Raw genomic sequence first — 26,474 nt, 5'->3', positions numbered from 1 at the left:
TTCTGGGGGCTCAGGATTTCTGCAAACAAACCTTCCACAAATGATTCTATGTCGGGCCCTTCAGCTCCTTCTTCCAGGTCTCTAATTCGTATGTTCTCCCTCCGGGCCCGATTTTCCAAGTCTTCCGCCTTCAATTGCGTCTGCAGGAGCTGGTCCTTAAGAGCATGGATATCATCTCGACATTCTCCAGCGAGTTGTTTGTGCTCCTGGTGTTGGGTCTCCAAGTCCAGGACTCTCGTGCCCACCGAGTCCACATCTTGTTGAAGAGAGGACAGGCGCTCAGACAGGTCCGTCCGTAACTGGTCGATGGACGACTTAATATCCTGACATAACTCGGTACGGAGCTCCGTCTTAAAGTCTTTGAGCATGGACAACAAGTCCGCCTTCGAAAGGGCCATAGTAGACTTGTCGGTGTCCCCTCGAAGGGCCGGGCGTTTGTCGGCCGTGGTGAAGAAATCCGATACCTTACTGGTCCCCTTGGTCGTGCCCTTCTTCGGAGGCATAAGGAGAGGCCTCACCAGGGCCCTCTGTTGCGCTCCACCAGGCAGAGTCGTAGGCCTAGGGGGTGATGGGTCTGAAAGTCTCTCTGGTGTTTAGTTATTTCTCTAAAGACCAGCGTTGGCCCCCACAACATCATTCCCTGAGCCGAACCTCTCAGTGCGTGGTAGGTGCTGTGTGCCCGCAGCAGGTAGCTGGCTCAACCTCGCGGCCCACCGTCTCAGCTTAAGCACGGGGAGGCGCCCCGGGAGCCACCTCTATAGCCCTGGGACCGACCGACATCTCTCCTCACCCGCAGGGCGCAGCAGTCGCGATGGGTCGCAGGGGGGCCCAATCCACTCAATTCTCCTGGCAGTGCTCTCACTTCAACACTTTCGGGCCCTCGGCCAGTCGAGCTCCGGGCCTCTCAGCCCCTCGTGGGTCCGCCGTCGCCGCCATCTTAAGATCAGGCATGGGAGTGCTCGCCGCTGCAGAATGACTGCCCAGAATCCAACAGCCCGCTCTCACCCCCGGGTATACCGCTCCTGTCCTTGCCGCCGCCGCGATGTCCGCAGCCTCTTATCCTGCTGGTGCTGCCGTGTTGCCGTGGATCAGCCTCCGCGGACTGTCAGTCACCTCTGTCCTGCGGCTGCCATTTTATCCACAGGTCCCCCTCCAGGAACCAAAGTCAGCGCGCAGGGGAGCCTCTCCGGGGCGCAAAGAGCTGTCAAAGTTCCACCGCTGATGCCTCACATTTTCCGATGCCCGTGAGTGTAAAAGGAAGGTGATTCCGTCGGGAGTTTCCGCCGATAATTCCCGCCCGAGAGTGCGCGAACCGGGAGCCGATGCAGGCTACGTCTGCAAGGCCATCTTGCCCGGCCACATGCCTCTCAGGCTGGACACTTTTATCAACAAAGTATAGGCATTAATCCTCCTTAAAGCTGAGGACTTGTGTGAAAGAGGTGTGAGGTAACAGTCAAGGGACTGGAATACAATTCACAATACAGCAGTGTTGGGAGGACCCTGTATAGGTATACCGGGTTTACCCCAAACTCTTGACAAATGTGTTGCAACTGAGGAGACACGCCCCACACACATTAATCCTTGAAGCCTTTAGTTTAACAGACATGGGTGAACATCAGACCAGTCGTTCATATTATATGGATAATTACCTTCTCTCTACAACAGTGTAAGTAGTTCATGACCGGGATAGCTAGGGAGTTCTTTCTTACCCGGATACAGAACTTTTTTTTTTCTAGGCAGACAAGATAGGTCAAAACATGTTGGTAGCTTTATATCTCTAAAATGGCCAGATGAATCATTATATTTGATCTAATGACCATACTTTTGTCATTTCAATCAGAACCAGGGGTACTTAGCAGTAAAGACAATTCCTTTGGGTACACCCCTAGGTATTTTTAAGATAATTTTTTTAAAGTTCTAAACAGTACCAATGAGATTGTCCTGAAACAGTTATCTAAGAACTCCCAAATCTCATCCACTTGGTTGAGTCCACTGGAAAGGTACTATCCTACCCCAGTGTAAGAGGTCGCCTATGATGAAGCATGCAACAATAGGTTGTGGGTGAGGTAACCTCACAGTTATCTGTTTTATGGCATGGTAAGTTTATTTCCTTACTGACTTTGTGCTAATGGGACATTGGTAACATACTCTCAAGTATCTTGTGTGAAAGTATATTGATATTAGGAGGACATACTTGAGCATAGACGCCTAGAAACCAAATTTGTAAGAATTTTTAAAAAGAAGCATGCGTATTTATATAAAGGTTAAACATTTCTTGAGGAAATTCAGGCAATTTGTATTTTCAAAATGCAACATCATCGAAGTGTATATTTCTATCTGAAATGTTGGCAAAGTGGACACATTTAGCCAACCTCTCCGATGGTTGCTTCAATCCGTATAAATGAGGGTTATAGGGACGTTCTAGAGCAGATATGGATCCTAAGAGCTGCTGCAGAGCCCCAACATCACCTGTAGAGAGCATCCGAACCTCAAAACGTGCCACACTCCACATCAATAGCAAGAGCTAGCAGATAGGAGCGCAGCTCTCTTGGATAGGCTTAATGACATCAGGAAGGCTGTATGAAGTAGGGGGTCTAGACCCAAAGCCAGACAATTCCAAAGAACTGTTCACACATGGAGAACCCCACAGGAGTACGTACCAAAAAGCAGTCCCCTCGTCTGAAGGGAGCATTGTGTTTAAAGCATGTCACCCCATGTTATCCTCTTCCTCTCCTTACGAGCCACACTGAAAAGTTGAAATAACTGGTGGGACAACCCCATTGCTACAGTAATGGTGATTGACTGGCAGCACATGGCGTCACAACACTGAGGCACAGTGACCACATTATTTATGAATTTCAACATCAGATCTTTTGGTAGAATCATAGCTAAGGACAAGATCCATTCTACACAGAAACAAGGTAAGATGAATAGATTTATCAGAAAGCTCCCGACTAATCAGCCACCTGTGAGAACACCAACAGCCTTGAAGCCCAAAGAAACATATTTCCTAGACCATTCTTCTACCTCTGCAGACTTCATCCTTCAATTTGTACAAAATTCCAAAATAGTCTTAATGGCCAAAAATGTATGCTGTGCAAGTAGATGTATCCCTCCTAAGACAAGACATATGAAATACTGGTAAGAGGGTGATGGTGTGGTTCTGAAAATCTGGATTCATATAATAGTACTGTACTCGAGAATAAAAACTTCGTTGAAATAGGACGAATTTGGTATCAAAAGACCGAGAATGACGAGTACATCATGTACATGTATTTTCGGCGTTTTCGAGTGACGATTTCACCTCGAAATCGTCATTTACATTCTAAACCCTTAGCTCCCATTTACATGTTGCCCTTTACATAGGCCTTAATCCAGTTGAATTTGATTCCACAAGGACACATACTCCTTAATCGACTTCTCCCTGACCCCAGTACAAGTTAGAACCATTGCCCCAGGCCGAACTCGTTAGGTCAGTTCCCTCCCAGTGGCCGAGCAAGATAGCATCTAGGCTCAACCAGCCATAAAACCATTTGAGCACGCACACCTGCCATATCTCGCTCACATCTTTCTCCACTCCTTTTCTTTACTTGCTTTACGATGGGGAGGTGACCGTTTTTATTGGGGGTCCAGCGATATCTGATGAAATGTTGGGCCTTGCCGGATGATTTGTTATGGGCAGCACGGCATGAAATATGTACATGTCATCATGACTCTGCTTTTCTTTTGTAACCAGTAACTATAAATGAAATACCACGAATTCAAGGAATGTTTTGCCCAAGGCTGAAAATCATGTATAAAGAGAGAAGCCTGACTTCGTGAAAGTGTGCAGTCTCCTGAGAATATACCCGTATTGTACTTCTAGGACCCTGTTACCTTGGTTGCAGCCAATAAACTAATCTTTGACTTCACCTAGAAGACTCTGAGTTTCTGTAGGTCCGACTCAGGAGAACCCGAGGTCTCTGGGTGTTGATTCCCTGACACCGCTGGGTTACCGGTTCTGTGCCGGTTCTTAAAAACCCAGTACCTCAGTTGGCGCCCAACGTGGGGCTCGATTCTAGTGGTACCAGTCAGCCTGAAGATCGTGAGGAGCTTCGTGTGGAAATTCCGGAGGAGGGCCCACCACCTCATCGACCCCTGCATGTCGACGTGGTCCGAAGGTCTTTGCTGCGAGGTTCCCCGCTTCCCGACGGCTACAAGGACTGCTGCCCTGGCTATCGCCCTGATGTTGGACCCTTGAAGTTTTCGGTAGAGCGAAACACTGAGACGAGTCTTCTGGTGACGCCATCGATATTTTCAGTTAAGTATAAGTGGAGCGTCTCCCAGTCCTTAGTTGGACTTACTTTGTGGTATCTTTGGGATACAAAAGGTTTTGTATTGGTACTTGCAAGCACCATAACCGAAGGACTCGTGTATTCACGAGAAATATCGTAATCGATAAATCCTTTGAAGTTTTGGAACTAGACTAGAGAGCGAGGATGCCTAGTCTTAGACTTGGGAATTTGTTTTGTCTTGGTAGTAATAATAGGGACTCCCGATTGGAGGACTCATGTCCGGTTCCTCCAGTTGGAACTCCGACTTACGAGCTATATGTTAAACATGGGGTAGGCCCCATCGTTTACAACGAAGTATGGATTAAATACACTAGGAAAGATGGTGTTATAAAATGGCCCCAATATGGTAGCTTTGATTCTGAAATCTTAGACAACCTTGAAGTTAAACTCTTCAAAAAGAAAGCCCGGCCGGCGATGTTTGACTCTTTCCGCTTATGGCGCAAAGAAGCCAAACAAAAAGAAATTACATTAGCTAAGAAAAATAAGAGAGAAGGAGGACTTTCGGTAATGCAAGCTGCCGTGCAGTTTAAAGATAATGAAGAAGAGCAGATAAATGAGCAGTTGCACAGGCAACGTAAAATGGCAATAGATAAGTGTTATCCAGTTTTGCCGTCTCTTCAGCAAGAGGCAGCAAAAGAGCGTGAAAAAGACCCATTAATGTCGCAATTATTAACTTCACCACCCCCCTATGCGCAGAATGCCACAGCACCCCCGCAACCTTTAGTTGCACAAGCTGCGCCTCCTGCTCTTCCACAGCACCCACCAGCTGTTCTTCAGCTGGCTCCTACTTCTTCGGTGCAGCCTCCTCCAGGCCCACCGACCACTTCTGTTTCACCTGTGTTTTCTACGATTTTGCCTACTGTACTTTTTACATCTCCTAATGCTCCCTCTACGATTCTGCCTAGTACCGCATCTATTTTTCCTGATACCTCTTCTGCCATCTCTATCCCCGCCTTATCTCACCCCGTTTTTCCATCTGTTTGTCCTTCAGTTTCACCTTCCATTCGGCAGAAAATGGCCAGCACTGTTACTAATCTTCTTTTACCTCTTTTCGGGTCGCCTGCTACAACCCCTAACATAGGAAGAAGACAGTTGCGAAGTCAACTGTCTGATTATCAAGAGAGAGATTCCCTGAATAGTTTAGCTCGGAAATGGGTCATGGACACTGCAAAATATGATGTACAGTCTGTCATGGAAGTCTTCCATCAATGGGAAGCAGCGACACAGAGATATGTTTTCGAACAGATGTGTGTCTTTCTTGGCGAGGATTTAGAAGACAATGATCAAGAATGCATCCCACAAGAGATGTGTCGTGTACGATTTAAATTTGGAGAGGGTATGATTGTAGGTCCCGATGTGGAAAAGGCAGTTGAAATGTTATTATCATATCGAAGTAAGGGAAGCAGTTCTGGGTCACCATCGGAATCTAGTGCATCTAGTAGGAAAAAGGCACGACAATACCCTATGAGAGAAGTTCCCCCACAGTGGAGAGAGGGTGACGCGACCGCTGTCCCACCTGTCCTGCCACACTTTCACCGTGTATGGGTACATGTCCCATGGAAGCGAGCTGAAGTTTTAGCACTCAAACAAACATTACCAGATCCGCGTAAAAATCCTGCAGGGTACTATAAAGAATTGTCGCAAACTGCTGGGTCATGTATAATGAATTTGGCCGATATCGATATGTTATTCGGGAACGTTGTTCCACAGCCTTTATGGGGTAAAATTCGTCATGTAGATCATGACCAGGAATTAGGTGACACGTGGGCTAATATTACTGCTGCAGATGCACGACAAGTTGGTGGTGCCAAGCCTGAGCCTCTGATAGCAGAACTACCTGGTAGAATAGTAGATTACATGAAAACGATAATGCCTGCAATACGCGTAAATTGGGATAAGTTATCTGCATGCAAGCAAAAGAAAGAAGAAACTGTTTCAGATTTCTTCACCAGATTTGAAGAAACATTCATTGACCACAGCGGTCAAGATATGACCACAGAAGGTGGTCAGAGATTGTTTGTCGATAAATTTGTGCACAATCTGCTTCCAGAATTGTGTAGGAAATTAAAAGATTCGGAAAGTTCTTGGGCAGTCTCATCTTCAGCCCAGATATTAGCTACCGCACAGTACTACGAGAATAGAGACAAAGATGAGAAAGATAAAGTAGAAAAGAAAACTAGAGAACTCAAAACGAAGGTTTTGCTACAGCAAGCCTATCCGCCACGTGGTGGTGGTAATCAAAATAATAATGGTCAGAATCACTACCAGAATACTTTTCAGCAGCCTCAACAATATCAGAGAAACTTGCAAAGATTAGATTACACTCAACCCCGCGTAGGTCCTAACCAGTGTTTATATTGCAAACAGGAGGGTCATTACAAATATAACTGTCCTGCCCTACCACAACGTGCAAATGGAATTTCTGGTGTAAGAGGTCGTGGCAGTCAGCAAGCGCCTAGAGGTAGAGGGCGTGGAAACACCCCTCAGGACGCGCGTCCCCTTCCACCACAAAACTCTATGAACAGGTTTGATCAGCAAAATACCGTATCTGACAGGACAGCTCAATACTACGTTGATGAGTATTACACAGAAAATGAGCAGTGGGAAAATGAGGATTGCTAGGACAGCCATAGACGAAGAGAGGGAGTCGTTTCAGTTCCAGTAGATCAGAGTGGACCTTACGTCGAGGTGATTACATCAGGTGTGTCAGAACCTTTTCTGTTGGATACTGGTGCTACAAAGAGTTCTATTATGCACTCCAAACTCCCTGGCGCACCTTTGTCTGGCGAAATGAACGTTTCTGTAGGTTTTTCTGGCGCCCCAGTTAGAAATCCGATTTCTGACCCTTTATCTCTTTCTGTTGGTCCTTGTGAATTCGAAGCACCCCTTATTTTGACAACAGGTTGTGGTGAAAATTTGCTAGGATTAGATTTGCTAAAAAGATTGTATGCGACTTTGTACTGTTCTCCTTCAGGAGTACAACTTACTTTAGGCAAGAAAGTGGTTTCTCCCATGTATTTGTCGAGAAATGCACTTCCAGCAGAATTGTCGATTCTCCCAGATATTCTTTGGGCTACTGGTCCAAATGATGTAGGTCTTTTAGAAATTCCACCATATGTTGTAACATTGAAGTCGAATGTCAGAATGCCACGAATTCCCCAGTACAGAATATCTAATGAGGGTGAAAGAGCTTTGCTAGCGATCGTTTACGAATTAATTGAAAAGGATGTGATTTAAGAAACACGAGGCAATGTTTGCAATAGTCCTGTTCTGCCTCTTTTAAAACGAACTGACCCTTCTCAGCCACCTGTGTACAGATTCGTGATTGACCTTAGAGAGGTGAATAAAATTGTTGTGCCACAATTCCCAGTTGTCCCCGACATTACCACATTATTGACTATGATTCCAGCCTCTGCCTCCTGGTTTTCGGTGATTGACCTGAAGAATGCTTTCTTCAGTATCCCGATTGCTGAGGAAAGCAGGGATATTTTTTCCTTTAGTTTAGGAGGTCGAAGCTTCCGCTTTAAACGCGTTCCTCAAGGCTACTGTGAAAGCCCCTCAGTATACAGTCAAGCTCTGAAAAGTCATCTTGACAATGGTTTTGCCCAAAGGTGCCTCTCTCGTACAGTACGTGGACGATTTGCTCATCGCTACGGATACTGAGAAAATTTGTAAAATGGCCACGTTGTCATTATTGCGTCATCTATGTGATTTGCATCACAAGGTGTCACTTTCCAAGCTTCAATATTGCCGACAAGAAGTGACCTACTTAGGTCATCTCTTGTCGAAGGAGGGAAAGAAACTGACCCCAGAAAGAATTCAGGCAATAGCAAAATTGAATGTGCCAAGAACACAGAGAGAAGTACGTGCTTTCTTGGGCATTACATAGTACTGTAGACAGTGGATTCCAAATTTTTCGTTATTGGCCAAACCCTTGGTGGCATTAACGTGTAAAAATACACCCAATCCCATTCCTTGGTCTGAAGAGTGTCAGAAAAGTTTTCTCTAATTACGCACAGCATTATGTTCGGCCCCTGTGTTAGGTAACCCCAACTACAGTAAACCTTTCACATTATATGTCCACGAGAAGGAGGGCTGTGCATTGTCTGTGCTGACTCAGTTATTCGGAGATAGACAGCGGCCATGCGCCTATTTTTCGTCAACTCTGGATCCGGTAGCACGAGCATTGCCAAGTTGTTTAAGGGCCACAGCAGCAGCAGCTGTTTCCATTCGACAGTCTGCTGGTCTAGTAATGAATAATACACTAATCGTGATGGTCCCGCATGCAGTAGACACATTGTTAAATAGGACCAAGACACAGCACTTAACTAGTGCTCGACTGTCCAGTTACGAATTGACGCTGCTAGCGAGCCATGTGCACATAAAAGGTGTAGTACCTTGAACCTAGCCACATTGTTACCAATTGCAGAAGAATCAGATGCTTCAGAACAGCACGATTGTTTTCTTAGAACAGAGGAAGAGACGAAAGGGAGAGTTGATTTGTTCGACACTCCTCTTGCTGAATGTGATGGTACATTATGGGTGGATGGTTCATGCTTTAAGCTCCCAAATGGTAACGTGACTACAGCATATGCTGTCACAACTTTGCACACAGTCATTGAAACTGAGCGAATACCACATGGTTCAGCTCAAGCCGCTGAACTCGTTGCACTGACGAGAGCATGTGTGTTGTCTAAAGGAATGAAAAGTGACTGTCTATACCGACAGCCAGTACGCTTTTGGAGTGGCTCACAGTTTTGGACGATTGTGGAGAGAACGTGGGTTCCTGACTTCGCATGGAGCTAAGATTCAGCATGGTCAGTTGATGAATGAGCTTCTTGAATCACTGACGTTGCCCCTGCAAATAGCGATCGTAAAATGTAGTGCTCACAAGAAAGTGACTGATGATGTTGGTCGTGGAAATGCATTTGCTGATGAAACCGCTAAGGAAACTGCAAAGAATGTGATGAGCCGAATGTATGTTGCGAGCCCAGAAAGATGGACTGGTGATGTTGGAATATGTGAAGACACGATAGAAAGTGTGAAGTCCATCCAAGCTGAGGCCACGGAGAAAGAGTTAAGCATGTGGAGAGAAAGTACAGGGAGAATGGATGCAAATGGTTGTTGGATTGAATTGACAGAGCAACGGAGATGGTTGTTACCCGATGCATATGTGCCTGCAGTGGTTACAATGGCTCATGGAATGGCCCATATCAGCGCGAAAGGGATTTGCGAGTTGTTGGCCCCAGTGTGGAAGAATTCAGGGATTCCCAAGTATGCAGAGAATGTTGTCAAGAATTGCATGGTATGTCTGAAGCACAATCCTGGTAGGGGAACCCCAACTCCAGCTGGTCATTTTGCACCTCCTACGTATCCGTTCGAGGTTTTGCAGCTAGATTTCATACACATGGAGAGGTGCAACAACTTAAAATACGTGCTCGTGGTTGTTTGTGCCTTCTCAAGATGGGTAGAAGCCTATCCCCTAAAAGACAATACTGCCTTGTCCACAGCGAAAGCCCTTGTAAAAGAGTTCTTCCCCAGGTTCGGAATGCCTAGAATGGTCTGGTCTGACAACGGAAGTGAATTTGTGGGTCGTGTGATGAAAAGAGTGTGTGAAGGGCTAGGCATTAGGCAGAAGTTCCACGCTGCAAATCACCCCCAATCAGCTGGATTAGTGGAATGTTACAATGGCACGCTTAAACTTAAATTGGCCAAAATCCAAGCGAGCACAGGTCTTAAATGGCCTGACGCTCTACCCTTAGCACTCCTATCCACCAGAATGACTGTGCATTCGCAAGTGAAACTCAGCCCCTATGAAATAATCTTTGGTCGGCCAGCCAACAAATGGGGAGTGCCTAGGCCCACGAAGTTTAGCGAGCTGCAACACCCTATTTTGCTTGACTATTTGTATGAATTGACGGCTAAATTGCGTGTTTTATATCAACAGGTCCACAACACCTTGCCTCCGGTCTCTGAGACACCGGGTCACTCCATTGACCCCGGTTCCTGGGTGCTTGTCCGCAACTTTCAAAGAACAAGAAACGACCAGCCCAGATGGACCGGGCCTCACCTCGTCCTCCTGTCTACAAGGTCGGCTGTTAGGGTGGTGGGGAAGGCCAATTGGGTCCACGGGATCCATTGTAAGAAGATACCCTTCCCTCTGCCACATGACCAATGGGTCCAGAAAGGAGGCACTGACTCAGAGCGCACAACTGATGAACGTGTAAAAGAAGCTAACCCTGATTGTGAAAGTGAGAACATTTTTCAAGAAACTGTGCCACCACCAGAACAATTGAACTCTGTGGAACCTGAGCTACTATTTCTGGACCAGACAGTACCCGGGAAAAGACGCTACGATTTGCGACCAAGAAAAACAGACTAAAGTAAAAGTGATTTCTTTTATGATCCGAGAGAAAAACCTGTGGACTAATAAAAAAATGTGTTTTTTTCCCCAAATCCTATTTTTGAAAGTGCAGATCTCCCATCTAGGTAACTTGCTTATTTTTGTTTTTTCGAACCGCCATCCGGGTTCCGCTGCTAGGGTCGCGGTTGATTAAAGACTTTTGGGTGCAGCTGACGACGTTAGGTCGCTGGTTCTGGTTGGTCCAAGGGAGTTGCCCTAGACTGACGGAAGCATCCTTTAGCAGAGGCAACCTACCGCCGCAGGCAGCACCTTAGAGAGGATGGAGTTTCCTGATGTGGAGAGGCCTGCCAAACAAATGAACTTTAAGCAGAGACTTTTTAACACGATGACGAAGAAAAGTTTTATAATAGTGTGTATTTTTATGCTATTCAGCGTAATGGTCTTTTTGATAAGCTATGTTTTATTCTCTTTTCATGTGACATTTGCGCCCACTACATCACCCATACCTCCTCCTACTGTTTCCTCTCATTCTTTCCACCCTTTGCCTGACCACGAATCAAATAGGAGATTAGAATTCATCAATAACTCCTTTGTTCAGTTATTACACCAACACCAACTTGTAATGAACACAACTAACTGTTGGGTGTGTGGTCTCATGCCCCACACCACGGATAAAGGTATCCCCTATTTGGCCCTGCCATTTAGTCACAATGGATCAGTATGGGCATATAGGACAATGTTCATATATGCACGAGAAATCCAACCCCTACGTTCTGTAAAAGACAACCTCAAGACTAGCGCCCTAGTCAAAGGTATAGTTGACATGATCAAGGAAGTAACTTCTTACGAAGATACCCCGGATGATGAGATACTTGCATATGTAGGTTGGAACGTGACCGGATATGGCACTACATTAAGTGAGAAACAGCAAGCCAAGAGATCGTCCCCTATCTGGATCGTACCCCATCAAGGTCACCTGTGTCTGCAAGGTATTGGCAAGAATCCCAGAGCTCAGCTAGGGAAGAGTGTCTGTACAGAAACGTATGTTTTTGAATCTCAGACTTCCCCTGCGTTTTTAGCCGCTAAGGGTACTTATTTCATCTGCCATGATAGAGCCTATACATGGTTGCCCCCTGACTTCTCGGGCTCATGTTTTGTTTCATTCCTGTTACCTCCCACCTACACAGCAGCGGCGGATTACCATCGGACAAGGGTAGTTAGAGGTGTTTTGAGTAAAGAAGACACTGCAGGTCAAGAATTTGGTGACTTTGCAATGGGTTTTCTGCCGTTCTGGGGAGCCATGGCTAACAGCAGGAACATAAGGCAATTGACAAGGGTAGTTGAATCCACCGTGACTGAAACTGCTGGTGCCCTTAGTAACCTGACTGCTGAGCTCCAGTCGGATCGACTTATGACCCTTCAGAACCGGGTCGCTTTGGATGTAATACTTGCGGACCGAGGTGGAGTATGCAAATTGATCCAGTCCAGTTGTTGCATTTTCATCCCAGATAATGCTCCAACAGTGTACAGGGCCATCTCCAAACTACATAAGATTTCCGAATCTATTCATGTGGATAAAGGAGATTGGTCGTTAATGGGATGGTTCTGGGAACTGATATCTGCCTGGGGATGGAAAATTCTGATGGTCATTGGGATGGTCTTAGCCATTCTTTTCCTGTTCTGTCTATGCATACAGTGTGCTCCTGCAATATGTGGCCTCTGTGCTACATCATGTGTAAGGAAGCCTGTGTCAAGAAATGAACTAAGCACTAGAATGATGTTACAGCAACATCTCAATGACTTTAGGAATATAGATCTGGACTCAGACTAACATGAGGATAGATTAATTGCCTATGTAAGGGCAAAAGGAGGGTCTGCGGTTCTGAAAATCTGGATTCATATAATAGTACTGTACTCGAGAATAAAAACTTCGTCGAAATAGGACGAATTTGGTATCAAAAGACCGAGAATGACGAGTACATCATGTACATGTATTTTCGGCGTATTCGAGTGACGATTTCACCTCGAAATCGTCATTTACATTCTAAACCCTTAGCTCCCATTTACATGTTGCCCTTTACATAGGCCTTAATCCAGTTGAATTTGATTCCACAAGGACATATACTCCTTAATCGACTTCTCCCTGACCCCAGTACAAGTTAGAACCATTGCCCCAGGCCGAACTCGTTAGGTCAGTTCCCTTCCAGTGGCCGAGCAAGATAGCATCTAGGCTCAACCAGCCATAAAACCATTTGAGCACGCACACCTGCCATATCTCGCTCACATCTTTTCTCCACTCCTTTTCTTTACTTGCTTTACGATGGGGAGGTGACCATTTTTATTGGGGGTCCAGCAATATCTGATGAAATGTTGGGCCTTGCCGGATGATTTGTTATGGGCAGCACGACATGAAATATGTACATGTCATCATGACTCTGCGTTTCTTTTGTAACCAGTAACTATAAATGAAATACCACGAATTCAAGGAATGTTTTGCCCAAGGCTGAAAATCATGTATAAAGAGAGAAGCCTGACTTCGTGAAAGTGTGCAGTCTCCTGAGAATATACCCGTATTGTACTTCTAGGACCCTGTTACCTTGGTTGCAGCCAATAAACTAATCTTTGACTTCACCTAGAAGACTCTGAGTTTCTGTAGGTCCGACTCAGGAGAACCCGAGGTCTCTGGGTGTTGATTCCCTGACACCGCTGGGTTACCGGTTCTGTGCCGGTTCTTAAAAACCCAGTACCTCAATGGAAGCAGATGGATGAATTTCAAAGCTAGAAAACAAAATTAAAGAACTCTGATATACAGTGACCTAGCTGACGACAACCACTAAAGAGCTCATCCAGCATGTAGAAGACTCAGAAGGTCAATCACAAAAGTATAACCGTAGCTTTGTGGAATTCCCAGAGGGCACCGACGGATGAGATCGGGAACAATTTCTACAGCACTGGCTATTTTCCTTTATCCCAGAAACTGACCGGTCCCTCTGCTTTACAATCGTACACGCTCACACGGTGCAGACAGCATGACTGCTACCAGGAGGCACGGCACGCGCCATTATTGCTCAATTCCTAAGATACCAGGATATTACACTGCACAAGTGCAAAGGAGGCAGGCCACCTTCGGTGCAGTCAAGAAACAACTCAGAGTTGGAACTTCAATACTCTCTACTTTTCCCAGCCTGCCTCTGAGTCATCTGGAACGGCAACAGCCAATATTTTGATTCCCCTACGGATACCTGAGACTGGCTAGAAGAAAATGGGCTGAAAACGGCACCTAGGCCCCTGAACACCCCCAGTTGCACAGGAGATCCCGCCGCGGCCAAAGCAAGAAGAAAGGCAAGGACACATGGCTACCCATTGTAGCCCCAGACCATATCAGATCGGAGAGTAAGGAAGCATTGCAAGTGGCGGCGGCCCACCAGCCAGCGCGATCACCTTCACCGACAAGCTCCACCAGGTCCACGTCAAGGTCCCAGGGAGGGGCTCACTGCATGCCAGAATGGTCAACAGATGCTGGTTCGCCTTGACTACTGGACGTCACTCCCCAACTTCGGATGGTATCATTTAAGAACAAGTCACACATCACCCCACAGTGCCTCGACACACAAAATAACAGAGACGAAGGGCTCTAGCCTTTATACCTGTCCCCATTGTTCCAAGCTCTATTCCTGAGAATTAACATACACACCCACATATCCAGCGCTCTACCATTTGACACAGAGGGGTAGAAACGGGGAATGGAACACACAAGCTACCTCCCTCTCTCTCCCCCCCTTTTTCTTCCGTGTTCAGCCCAGAATTCAAACAATGACGTTGGATTGTCATGAATAGGTGTAAATGTTTGGGCCGATCTCCATGTTGGGGGTCTGCTCTCATAATGTTACATGACCAATCAATGTTACTTTCGTTTTTCCCCCCTGAAAAAGTCACCACGCTTAGAAACCTGTTGCCGCGACACATACTGTACAAGTGGAAGCAGACAGACTAATCCAAGCATAGTTACATGGAACGTTAGAGGTATTCATACTCCTGCCAGACGGTACTCCATATATGCTTACTTACAACATAGAGCGGTTAGTATCGCTCTTTTCCAGGAAACCCACTTAATGCACCCAGAAGCTGACCGATTACGCCATCGCTGGTGAGGTCAGATCTATAGCACTAACTACTCCTCCATGGCCAGAGGGACACTCATCTAGGTAAAAGCGGGGGTCCTATGGGAGGAGAAGGAGGAGAAGGAGGAAGAGGAGGAAGAGGAGGAGGAGGAGGAGGAGGAAGTGGTGGTGGATCCTGCTGGACGGCATGTGCTGCTCAAGGGTAGGTTAAACGGCCAACCTATTCTGCTAGGTTCAATATACGCCACTAAACACTTACCAAGGCGCTTTCCTCTGTAGCCTGACGTCATTGCTCCTCCGATGGAGGATGTTCCGTGGCTGCTGGGAGGTGATTTTAATTCTGTTTTGGACGTCTTTCTTGATCGTTCCTTCCCCCCTCTGAATCGTACCACAACCTCTTCAAACGCACAGTCCTTACATACGTGGATGGGGCATTGGTCACTGACAGACATCTGGCGCGAACGCCACCCTCACACTATGGTTTACTCCTTTTACTCGTCGGTCCACAAGTTGCACGTGCGGCTAGACTGCATTTTAACTTCAACAGTCCTAGCCCACTAATTCAGACCACAGAATATCTAGGTCGGATACACTTGGAACATAAACCCACAAATAATGCATCTGGCATGGGAGGCGAGAGTACCCCCGACTCCAACTTGGGGCATTACAGACGGCAGCGCTGGAAGACCCAGCGTTCAGGCGCTCGCTAGAGTCTGCGGTGATGTGATACTTTGACCTCAATACGGGCTCTGCTGAATCGGATCGTGTCCGCGATCGACTAGAAACGCTGGCCATGGTCTGGCCTGAAAAGCAAAAGCATCTTGATGACGCCCATGCTGAGAGAGAAGCGCTATTAGAAAGGCTACATTGTCACAATTACCTGGTGCATTCAGCCCGTTCAGACTCTACAGCAGACAAGGCAGACACGTTATTGGCTTACTTAATAAGACAAGAACACCCTCAACGCCCTATACAGCTGTTAGTGGATGAGTTAGGGCATAGGAAGCGTACGCAGAGGGACATTAATGCAGTAATGACAGAACATTACACCAGGTTATATGCTTCCGAGCAGACTAGCAATTACCCAGCATTCAGGTGCTCGCTAGAGTCTGCGGTGAAGGGATACTTTGACCTCAATACGGGCTCTGAGGAATCGGAGTGGGAGGCATTTAAAGTGGTGACTAGAGGGCATTGCTTAGGGCACACATGGAGCATCCGTAAACAACTTGACACATCTGTGTCCGCCATCGAGCGGCAAATGCTCCGACTAGAAACGCTGGCCATGGTCTAGCCTGAAAAGCAAAAGCATCTTGATGACGCCCATGCTGAGAGAGAAGCGCTATTAGAAAGGCTACATTGTCACAATTACCTGGCGCATTCGGCCCGTTCACACTCTACAGCAGACAAGGCAGACAAATTATTGGCTTACTTAATAAGACAAGAACACCCTCAACGCCCTATACAGCTGTTAGTGGATGAGTAAGGGCATAGGCAGCGTAGGCAGTGGGGCATTCATGCAGTAATGACAGAACATTACACCAGGTTATATGCTTTCCAGCTGACAAGCAATTACCTTCATATTGAGTCATTTCTCTCACAGTGGAGCTTCCCACACTAACGGTTGACCAATTCCACACCCTGGACTCCCCCTGTACAGTGGACGAAATTTGTGAAGCATTGCGGTCAATGGCGTCTGGAATGATACCGGGAATGGACATGCTCCCCACAGAATTTTTCAAAACATACGCGGAGACACTAGTAACCTGACTGCCTCCTTATAGACCTCAGCAATCAATGACATGGCTCTACCACCATCACTGTGTACGGCTAACTCTTGAAACCGGGTAAAGATCCAACCTTCCCCGGATCATATAGACCGATAGCGATATTAAACATCAACTATAACAATTAAGCAAAGATTTTAGCTAACTGACTGGTGCCCCTCGTCCTCCCCCCCGGGCACCCCGACCAGAATGGGTTTGTCCCTCACCGTAACACTGCACTGAACATCTGCTGTTACTTCAGGGTAGCCACAATAAATTGGCCTAGATCGGGCTGCATGGCGCAGGACCTCGAGAAGGCCTTTGATTTGCTCTATTGGAATTTCCTTTTCACCGTCCTGGCCCGGTATGGCATAGGGCCTTATTTCCTTAGAATGGTGAGGCTGCTCTATAAATGCCCAACCGGACAGGCCCCTATATTTCGGACCCCATACAGGTAAGACGTGGGACTCGGCAAGGATGCCCGTTGTCCCCTCTCCTATATGCGCTGGCGGTGGAGCCACTTGCAGCACACATCCGCATGCACATGGACATGGGAGTCACCTTGGGAGACAACACACATGTTATCTCGTTATATGCCGATGACTTGCTGTTGTACGTGCGTGACCTTCATGACATCCCGCCCTCCTTAGACCAGGCTCTTACACACTTTGCCATGGTTTCAGGACTGAGGGTCAATGCCGCAAAATCTATTCTCTACCAGTTTCTGCAGGCGACCCCGGATATAGGGTACTCTCAGGGGAAGTCTCGGTGATATGATGCACTGACCCTTTTAGATACCTAGGGGTGCGCATATACCATACTAAGGAGAACCTGTTTGAAGGGAATATAATCACAGCCACTACAGCTATCCAGTCACAAATGTGCTTCTGGAAGACCCTCCTATTGGCAATTTCGGTTAAGATCACCCTTGTAAAAATTGTGGTTCTCCCCCGCCTCCTCTACTATTTCACCACCTTACCCATCATCATCTCCCCTCCCTTCTTTCACAAATGGGAAGGGATAATAAGGGACTTTATAAGGGGAAAGTCAAGACACAGAGTGTCTATGGGGAAACTATATCTGCCAGCAGAACAGGGGGGGTTAGGGGTGCCCAACTTCAAACACTACTATCTGGCCTCCCAGCGCCGGTGGATTGCCTGTTGGATATCAGCCTGACATTTAGGGGACACAGCTTCATTGCAACCCCCAATACCACATCATACTTTACTGCATATCTTTCACCCATAAACGAAACCCAGATCCCTGGGAGCGCTTCTGCCCTCCATAGCTCTGAAGTGCTTCCCGAGATGCCTCTTCCTCACCAGGGCTCTCACATCATACACCCCCACCATCCTATTACTAGGAACACCACAAGGTGACATATGCACCACAGCATCTGAACTGCATCACTGGGACACAGAAGGCATTCAGTACATGGGGACCTTTATCAGGATGGCTCACTCATTCCATACCAGGAACTCATTTCGGAGGAGAATATGTACCTGGGACAGTTTTTATTACACCGGGTGCTTATAGCCTCCCTGGCATCTAAGTGGGTCAATCTCGCCCAAGAACCACCCACACACCATACGATACAGTACCTGCATGTGATGGGAAATGGGGGGCACTTGAATAGTTGGTTCGTGTCCTCACTTCGCCAACACACAGAGATTGACCTGACCCCCCTAAAGCAATATTGGGAGGAGGCCTTGGGAAGGGCATTCACAGACAAGGAGTGGATAGCCACCTGGGGAGGTTCGACGGATATCCCGTGCAATCAGTGCTTTAAACAGAATACATTTTTTATATTACACCGGGCATACCTCGCCCCAGCCCAAATCAATAAGTACTTCCTTAGATCTGATCAGCTTGCCCTAGGTGCCGCCTATTAGACGTAGATATACTTCATATGCTGGGGCATTGCCCTGCCTTAAGCGAATACTGGGCCAATGTAACATCTGCACTGGCTGCCTGCGCAACTTGCGATATTCCCTCTCCCTGGGAGGTACACATACTATTCAGTAGGAATAAGAAAAACATAGCAACCACCTGATTTCGCTACCTGGGTCTCATTGCGGGAAAATGCCTAATCACCAAGAGGTGGAAGTCCCCAACAGCAATTTACACAATAGCCTGGTGCTGTTCCTTACTCAACTGGGCTAGGGCGGAGGGGGTGGCGCTACGCCGGGAGGACCTGCTTGGGATCCGTAAGCTTAGTTTGGCGAATCATTGGGACGCTTTGGTGTCGAGCTTGCAGGAAATGGGCACTGCCATGGAGGAGCCGCCAAGAAAGAGAACAAGACCAGTAACCCAGCGCTTAGCTCCTGGAAGTACACATACACAGAGCTGGCCTCACTCACATAACATTTGATCCTACACTAAGGAGCTGCTACCATTAGGCTCTAACAGGGCTGTCCCTTTCTAGCACGTGCGGCAACGGGTCTCAGGCGACTACCCTATCCTTCCTTTGGTTAATTTGTCCTCATTTTGTTGTACTCTACGCCCAAAGTTCGATTAAGTAATGCACCATGTCTAGTATAGCTAATAAGTGACATACCATAATGTCTAAGTTACCACTGCCACGGTCATTGTAATGACAACCTTCCAGGAACGTTTACAAGTGATTTGCTCGCTAGCTAACCTGTTAATAACATGGATTATATTTTGAACTATATTGCTTTGACGTTGCCAAAAGATGGTGCCATTACACTGTTCATGTTGTATGAAAATAAGAAAATACCAATCAAAAGATTTAAACACAAAACAAAAGAGAGAAGCAGTGATTGTTCTAATACGCAAGGGAGGCAGGGGAGCAACACACCTCATCTCCTACAGACCACTGTCCATGTTAAACACGGACATGAAACTGCTGTGTAAAGTCTTGGCAAATAAGCTACTGTGGGTTGTCAGTAAAATGGTCCATTCTGACCAGATGGGCTTTATCCTGGAAAACAGCACTATGTAGAACACAGAGTGCCTGTTCCACATCATGCACACAGTGGCTGAATATAGGATGACCTGGCATTGACCGACCTAGATTTGGAATGTTCCTTCGACACGGTGGGCTAGACTTATTTGTGTGGAACTATGCACAAAATGAGTTCAGTTCCAGGGTTTTTTGGATGGGTTAAGCTATAGTTCTCTGAACCAGTGGCTAGAGTTAAAACAGAGAACACAATTTCTGAACTGTGGCGCCTGAGCAGGAGGATCAGAATAGGGTGCCTTCTGTCCCCAGTCCTATTTCCACTGGCAGTGGAACCACTGGCCTGGGGGCTTCACAGGTCCCTTTGACTGTAGGGCATTAGGCCAGCAAATACGACCCCCAAAAGTATCAATGTAAGCAGATGATACATTACTCTATCTCTGAGATTCTGTGCATTTGGTGAGCCTTCTGTTGGAGGTGCTGCAAGACTTGGTTGCAGTGTCAGGGCTGCGAACCAATAGAGATAAATTGAAACTATTCCCACGTTGTGGAATGGGGCGCGAGGGAGCTACTCTGCCCGAGGGGCTTGGACTCAGCTGGGAGCAAGATGCGATCCGGTACTTGGGGATATGGGTGACTAGAAGCCAACAAGAACAATATGATCTGAATGTAGGAAGAGGGATAGATGGACTGGCAAGGTCTGTTAATTTCTGGAAAGCGGTCCCACCGTCCATGATGGGGAGAGTTGCCCTGACAAAAATGGAGTTCTTGCCACAGTGCTTGTACATCCTGCAGAACGTGAAGTGCCCGGTACTGGCGTCGACGTTTATCCGGTTGGACAGGCTGCTTACAGACCTAGTGTGAGGAGGCAAGAGCAGCTGGGTGTGTTTGTCCATGCTAAAACTCCCATGGACGGAAGGCAATTGGGACTGCAGGACTTGTTTCTTTATTATGCTGCAGTGCAATTTCAGCATGCAGTGAACTGGCTGGATTAGGGCCCAAACTGGGAAAAAAACGCTCCTGACAGACACCCACATCCCCTAAACACTCCCTGAGGTGTTTTGAAGAGAGTTGGGTGTCCCAGAGGCTTCCTATTCCTGATTTGGCAATTGGGGAAGATGTGGTACAGGGTGGTCAACAAGCTCTTTCGCAGAGCCCCCCCTTCATGGAGGATCTCACCTTGTGGGTGTTGAGACCTTTCTACAATATGAAAAAAGGTCATCCTATGAGGTATGGCGTGCGGTGGAATGTAGAAAAATCGGGGACCTGCATCTTAAAGGCCATTTTGCATTCTTTGCCTTTTTTTAATTTTTTAATTATTTTATTGACATTTTAGTTTTCATAAACAATGATAAACAGCAGAGCAACGCACCATTCAAGGAAGTGCTACTTATATATACATATTTATCTGATTTAAACACACATCGCACTGGACACAATGTACATAAATCTGTAGCTCTCAGTGTCTCATTCCATCTCAACCTCTTCCACTTTCCCTTCCGCCCATTTTCCCATTTAGGATTCACGAGGGCCTGTTGTCTGAAGGCTCCAGGATCTTTATTTTAATAATTTCCCACAAAGTTACCAGATCTTCCTCTGCTGCCTCGGCATACCTTGTAAACCCGAATATGTTGTTCGTTAGCAATGACCCATTCCATCAAATCCTTCTTTCACTGCGCCGCCGACAGAGATGGTGTCACTACCCAGTGTATAGCTATCCAGCACCTCGCCAGGATTACTAACGGTGCAAACATCCTGGCCTCCAGCTTTGTCTTCTGCCACCGTGGGGGAATGCCCAGGAGACACAGCTCAGAACTTGCACATCCAGCTCAGAACTGGCACATCCAGACGAATTTATAAATGCTGGATTGTCTTGGGTGAGACAGTGGGATTCAAGAGAAAACTCCCATGCAAGACGAAGGAAAGTGTTGTGCATTTTTTCATACCAGCCCAAGGACCTGTGTTTTGATACTCATAGAAGTGAAAGGCAGTAATTGGTAGAAAGATTACTCCATGTAGGTGCCATATAATGTGTGTTTTCTGCATGGAAAACAGGGTCCATTCGATTTTCTTAAGAGGGTGTAGGTGGCTTATTTTTTGTAAGGATTGAATATAGAAGTCATTTATGAGTTACCCAGTACTTAGCCGCATTTTAATGTTTGTAGTGTCCAATTTTGCAGTGTAATAACTCATCTAAGCCTGTCCATGAAGTTAAAGACTTAAAGCTTCTTTTAGGAGATTAAGACTGGGCATATCTTATTTTTACTACTACTGTCTGTGTCTTAGTATAGGTTGTCTCTTTTTTATTTGTATTTTTTGTGGAAAACCAATAAAAACGATTTGAATAAAAAAAAAATGGGCAAGATTATGGTGTTCACTTTGTACAATGGTTTTGAAAACGTTTGGAAGCCATTGTCAATAACAAAAGGTAGTTTGTATTACTTCTCTATCCGTTTTACTAATTTTTCAGCGGCATTCCTTGATTAATAAGTTTGCATTTCTTTATAAAGGGCATAACCTCCCAAGAGCATAACATAAACGTTGATTTAATGGGGTGTGGACACAAGAAAACTCATTAATATCTATTTATTCCCTAATTGCATACAGATGCTCCCTCATTACGAAGCTGATAGGCTGGAATATGCTAGCCACCACTGGTATGCGTACCCACACTGCAGATGGTGTCTGTCACAGAACTGTATCCACTATACCTGGGGTCAGGGTGATTAGATAAAGGACCAGGAGGTTTGGAAAGAAATCGATACAACAGTATCAATTGGCCACAAATCTGTTTGTGGAAAATCAAATTGTAAATACCATTCTGAATCATCTCACTCAAATCTGTATTTAAGCATTCTTTCTCCATTTTCATACTGAAAAGTGTGATAATGTGACTTCTGGAATAGCAGGGGAGGGGAGTACAAATCTCTAATGGACCCGGATCCAATGCAAGTTGTCTGCTGGAGTATTATGTTCACGAAAATTATTTCTCTGGGCTTTAAATACCTTGAATCTGCCAAAATTGTGTTCCCGAAGTACTTTTTTCATTAATGTTTTCTTTACACTACTTGTAGCCTGTATGGCAAGATTTTCAATACACTGGGTTGAATATAAACATTTGGGATTTTTAGATTTATTTGAAACCTTTCTAGTTTCTGGAAATAATAAAAAGCCAATGGTGTCTGGCCTTGAAATCTATCTTTAAAATATGAATGGCTATTTATGGTCCGAACCCGTCAGAGTTCTCATTGCGTAAATTGTATCGCTCTCTGGGACTACTGGTTCTGTGAATATAATAATGATCATAATGATGAAAACAATACATTTCTCTACGATTATCAGCATTCAAAAGTAAGGGTCTTTATTCTCTAATGTAGCAGAGACATACATGTCTGAGTATTTGTGTAGCTGCTTTAATGGCTCATTGATTTATTAAAGAATGTAGAATTATTATATCACCTAGTGACACTTTTAAAACACATATAATCTGGACCAATGTGGTGGCTCCCATGATTTAATAGGGGACCTATCCCAAACTACACCATCCAGCACTGGATATGCAGTGAATGTTCACTGCACGATAATCGTAAAATGATCTGTGAGAAGAAGAATGCGATTGCATCTCTTGAACCACAGGATACAAAAGAGTTTTATCAGGAAACATTTTTACATTTATCAACAGTAAAACTGTAGTCAGCATGACATACCACATTAAAAAAACAACACTTCAGTAGCAATCCTGAGATAGAAACACGGTGGAATAAGATATCGGTCACAAAACCAGTAGTAAACCAGACACCATAAGTGGTATGGAGCAACTGTAGAGTGTGTTGGTATGCTGTTAAATTCAAAATCTATTTGAAAAGCATTCTCATACAGCACAATGCCTTGCAATGGAATCTTTACAATTATGTTGGCTCAGTTGGTGGCTCATAATAAACCATAGCAATAGTTGAAACTGTTGGGATTATTAATTTTGCCGTCTCTGGTTCCTCTATGGAAGCTGGTACTTGCTGTAAAGCTAGAGACCAAGCAAGCTTTTTAATCAATCAGGATTTCAGAATGTCTGTACTCATCTAGGGGTAGTATCTGTGGAGAAGGGAGAGAACGTGAGGTTCTCCTTAGAAGGTACTTTGGGGTCTGATGAACAGAATTTGCCACAAAGATCTTTCTGATGTGATTCATGCACCCTTCCTGTTTTTCTTTGAACCAGCCAGTGGATGTCAGTTTACAGCTTATGAACCTTCTAACCAAAGTACTTGAAAAGGTGGTCAGTAAGATGGCCCTAAAATTTGTTTACCAGGGACCATTTCCTTAATAGGTCTCTCACTTTGGGGAGCTGCCCGATGGGGAAGTCATAATGCTTCACATTAGATAGCTTGGCTCTGACCACTTGGATGTTCCCCAAAAAATTAAAGTGAGTGTTCAGGTCAAACATTTTCTCATTTGCCGCCTTTCCAGGAATATCACTATCAGGCACATACACAAATAGTCCGTAGAGCATCTCATACGGACTGCAACCACCAAATACTCCGCTAGGCAATTTTTTTAATGCTTTGAAAACTCCATACAGATTATGTAACGAACTCAGACCTGTAATTAATGCCCTAATCGTCAAGGCTTACCATTGATGTGCTCTAAATACCCTGTTGCTTTCTGGGCGAAAGGGGTGTGAGTATAGCAGTCATACTCCCTGAGCAGATATAGCATCCCTGAATGCCTTAGCAGCAAACAATGAACAATTGTCGAGATGAAAGTTATGAACTGCTCTCATTGATACTAGGCACTACAAGTTTTTTTTATGACCACTCGAGCATCAGAATTCCTTTGTGGCCAAGCCCACAGGAATCCGGTTTTATAAAAACAACAACGGCTCCTGTGGATAAATATATATTTTCTTATAAAAGTAAAGCACAATGGCAATGTGGGTGGTATCTGGGATGTCAAAGAAAGAAGCTGTATATATACTTGGTGAATCTGATCATCAGTTCACATAGTTCATGTAAATATATGTAAACAATTTTTACAAAGCATCTACAATATTACATACATACAAATAATAACAAAGTGAGGGTGTGTCCCAACTGAATCTATAAAGAACGAACCTATACTACTGAAGTGAGAAGTAAAGGTGTGTATAAAAAAAAAACAGGAGGTTTCTAGTTTACATTTGGTTTCATTGCAAAGAGGCGACCTAGTAACATATAAACAAACAATATATAATAGTTGGACAGTGTAAGCAACTATTGTGCATGGTCTGTCTCTTTTTAGCCGTCGACGACATTTCGACCCGTAATGGATGTCGGGTCTCCTCAGGACTGGTCAATGTGGGGACACCTATGAAGTGTGATAATAGCTAGTGGGCCAGCAAGGTAGCTAGATACTACAATGTAGTCAGGTAGTGTCGTAAGGAACTGAGTAGTGGTGGACCTGCAGGAGGCTTGCGCTGCTCAGTATCGTAATAAGATGACAGCGTGAGGTATAAGTGAAAGCCAGAAAAACTTACAGGGATCCCAGCCGGGACCTGTAGGGAGTTAAATACGAGACTGTGAAATGGATGCAAATTGGGGAAGCAATGAAGGCAGAGTCGGATAAAATGATTCTTCCCGATTTTGGTGAATCACTCCAGATGGTGCTGGCGCTGTGGGTAAGAGTCTAAAATTAGTCTCTTCATACTTGATTATGAGGGATTAGTAGAACCAAGAGAGCAAGAGCTTATGTTCTCTTTCTAGCACGATCGCATACCTGTAGTATAGCGCGGTAATCGTGGACGGTCTTTGTGGCGTGTCCTCTCCTGTTGGTACAATGACAGAGAATGTCTCGCACCTAGTAGCGTTATATACGGTTATTTTTGTGGGGGCAGGTAAGTAGATAACAGAGCGCTGCAGCGATCCGCGTATCTGTGATCACAGGATCCGTGTGATCATAGAAAAGGCCAACAGACTGACCGGTGCTATATGGGCCATGCACAAAACTGTAGGGTACTGTTTGTAATTAGCCGGGTATTTACTGGTGCGTTACCGGGTTTAAGGGAACATTAAGCAATGTCGCGGCATGTAGCTGTTGTAAGAGGAAGAGGGGGTAGAAATAGTTTGGAACGTATAAAGTACTGGTGGAAATGACATGACCTAGATGCATATATTTAAGAAAATAAAATCACATCCGTATAATCAGTCATTATTGTGGTGTTGACAAGTTAGCAACATATAAACATTATTGAAGGATCGTGGGGTCCTCTAAGGAGGTACGGTGATCGATAAGGCATACAATCATGGAAAGGGCCAACAGACTAAACGGTGTGTTATGGGCAAAGCACAAAAATGTAGAGTACCGTTTATATAATACCGGGCATTTATCGGTGCAATACCGGGTTTAAGGAAACATTCACACAATGTCGCGGCACATAGATATTGTAGGAGAAAGAGGGGTAGAAATTGTTAGGAAATTATTAAGTGATAGTGGAAGTAGCCTGCCGGAATCGGATCAGGACGCGCGCATAAACACGCGCTCCGATTCCGGCAGGCTGATCCCCGTCACAATGGAGCGCGCACGTAGACAGACACACACGCGGGCACACTCACACACAGACACACAAGCACACACACGCCGCCGCCCCCCCCCCGCACGTGCGCACACACACACACACACACACAAGCACACAGAAAGTGCCGATCTTACCTTGCGCATCCCACCAGAAGAACGTAAAATCGGATTGTTTCCGCTTTCCTTGTTAGAACTGCCAGCGCTGAGAACTGACAGGACCCGGTCCACCTAAAGCCCTGACTCTTGGCGTGTACAGTATAAAGAAACCGGATGTTGCTTTGATGTTCACCTGTCACTTGCAAAAACCCATATCCCTCTGTCTCGAGCGCTGTCGTTGGCAGCCTATTGTACCCGGGAGATAGGCATGGCCCGAGCAAAGAAAATGCACCACTAATCCCCTGCCAAACCAAGTTAACCCGTCATTGC

At 45.7% G+C, this 26,474-nt stretch overlaps 1 protein-coding gene across 1 annotated transcript in view; it reads right to left on the bottom strand.

The window, feature by feature from the left end:
* The window catches only part of MAP2K5 (mitogen-activated protein kinase kinase 5), a 1,262,070-nt gene that overhangs the window by 1,175,981 nt on the left and 59,615 nt on the right, over window positions 1-26,474 (bottom strand). The gene's annotated exons all lie outside the window — the stretch shown is intronic.

This window comes from Lissotriton helveticus, chromosome 3_1, assembly GCF_964261635.1.
Source record: "Lissotriton helveticus chromosome 3_1, aLisHel1.1, whole genome shotgun sequence".
Taxonomy (NCBI): domain Eukaryota; kingdom Metazoa; phylum Chordata; class Amphibia; order Caudata; family Salamandridae; genus Lissotriton; species Lissotriton helveticus.
This window is presented reverse-complemented; position numbering and strand designations above follow the sequence as displayed.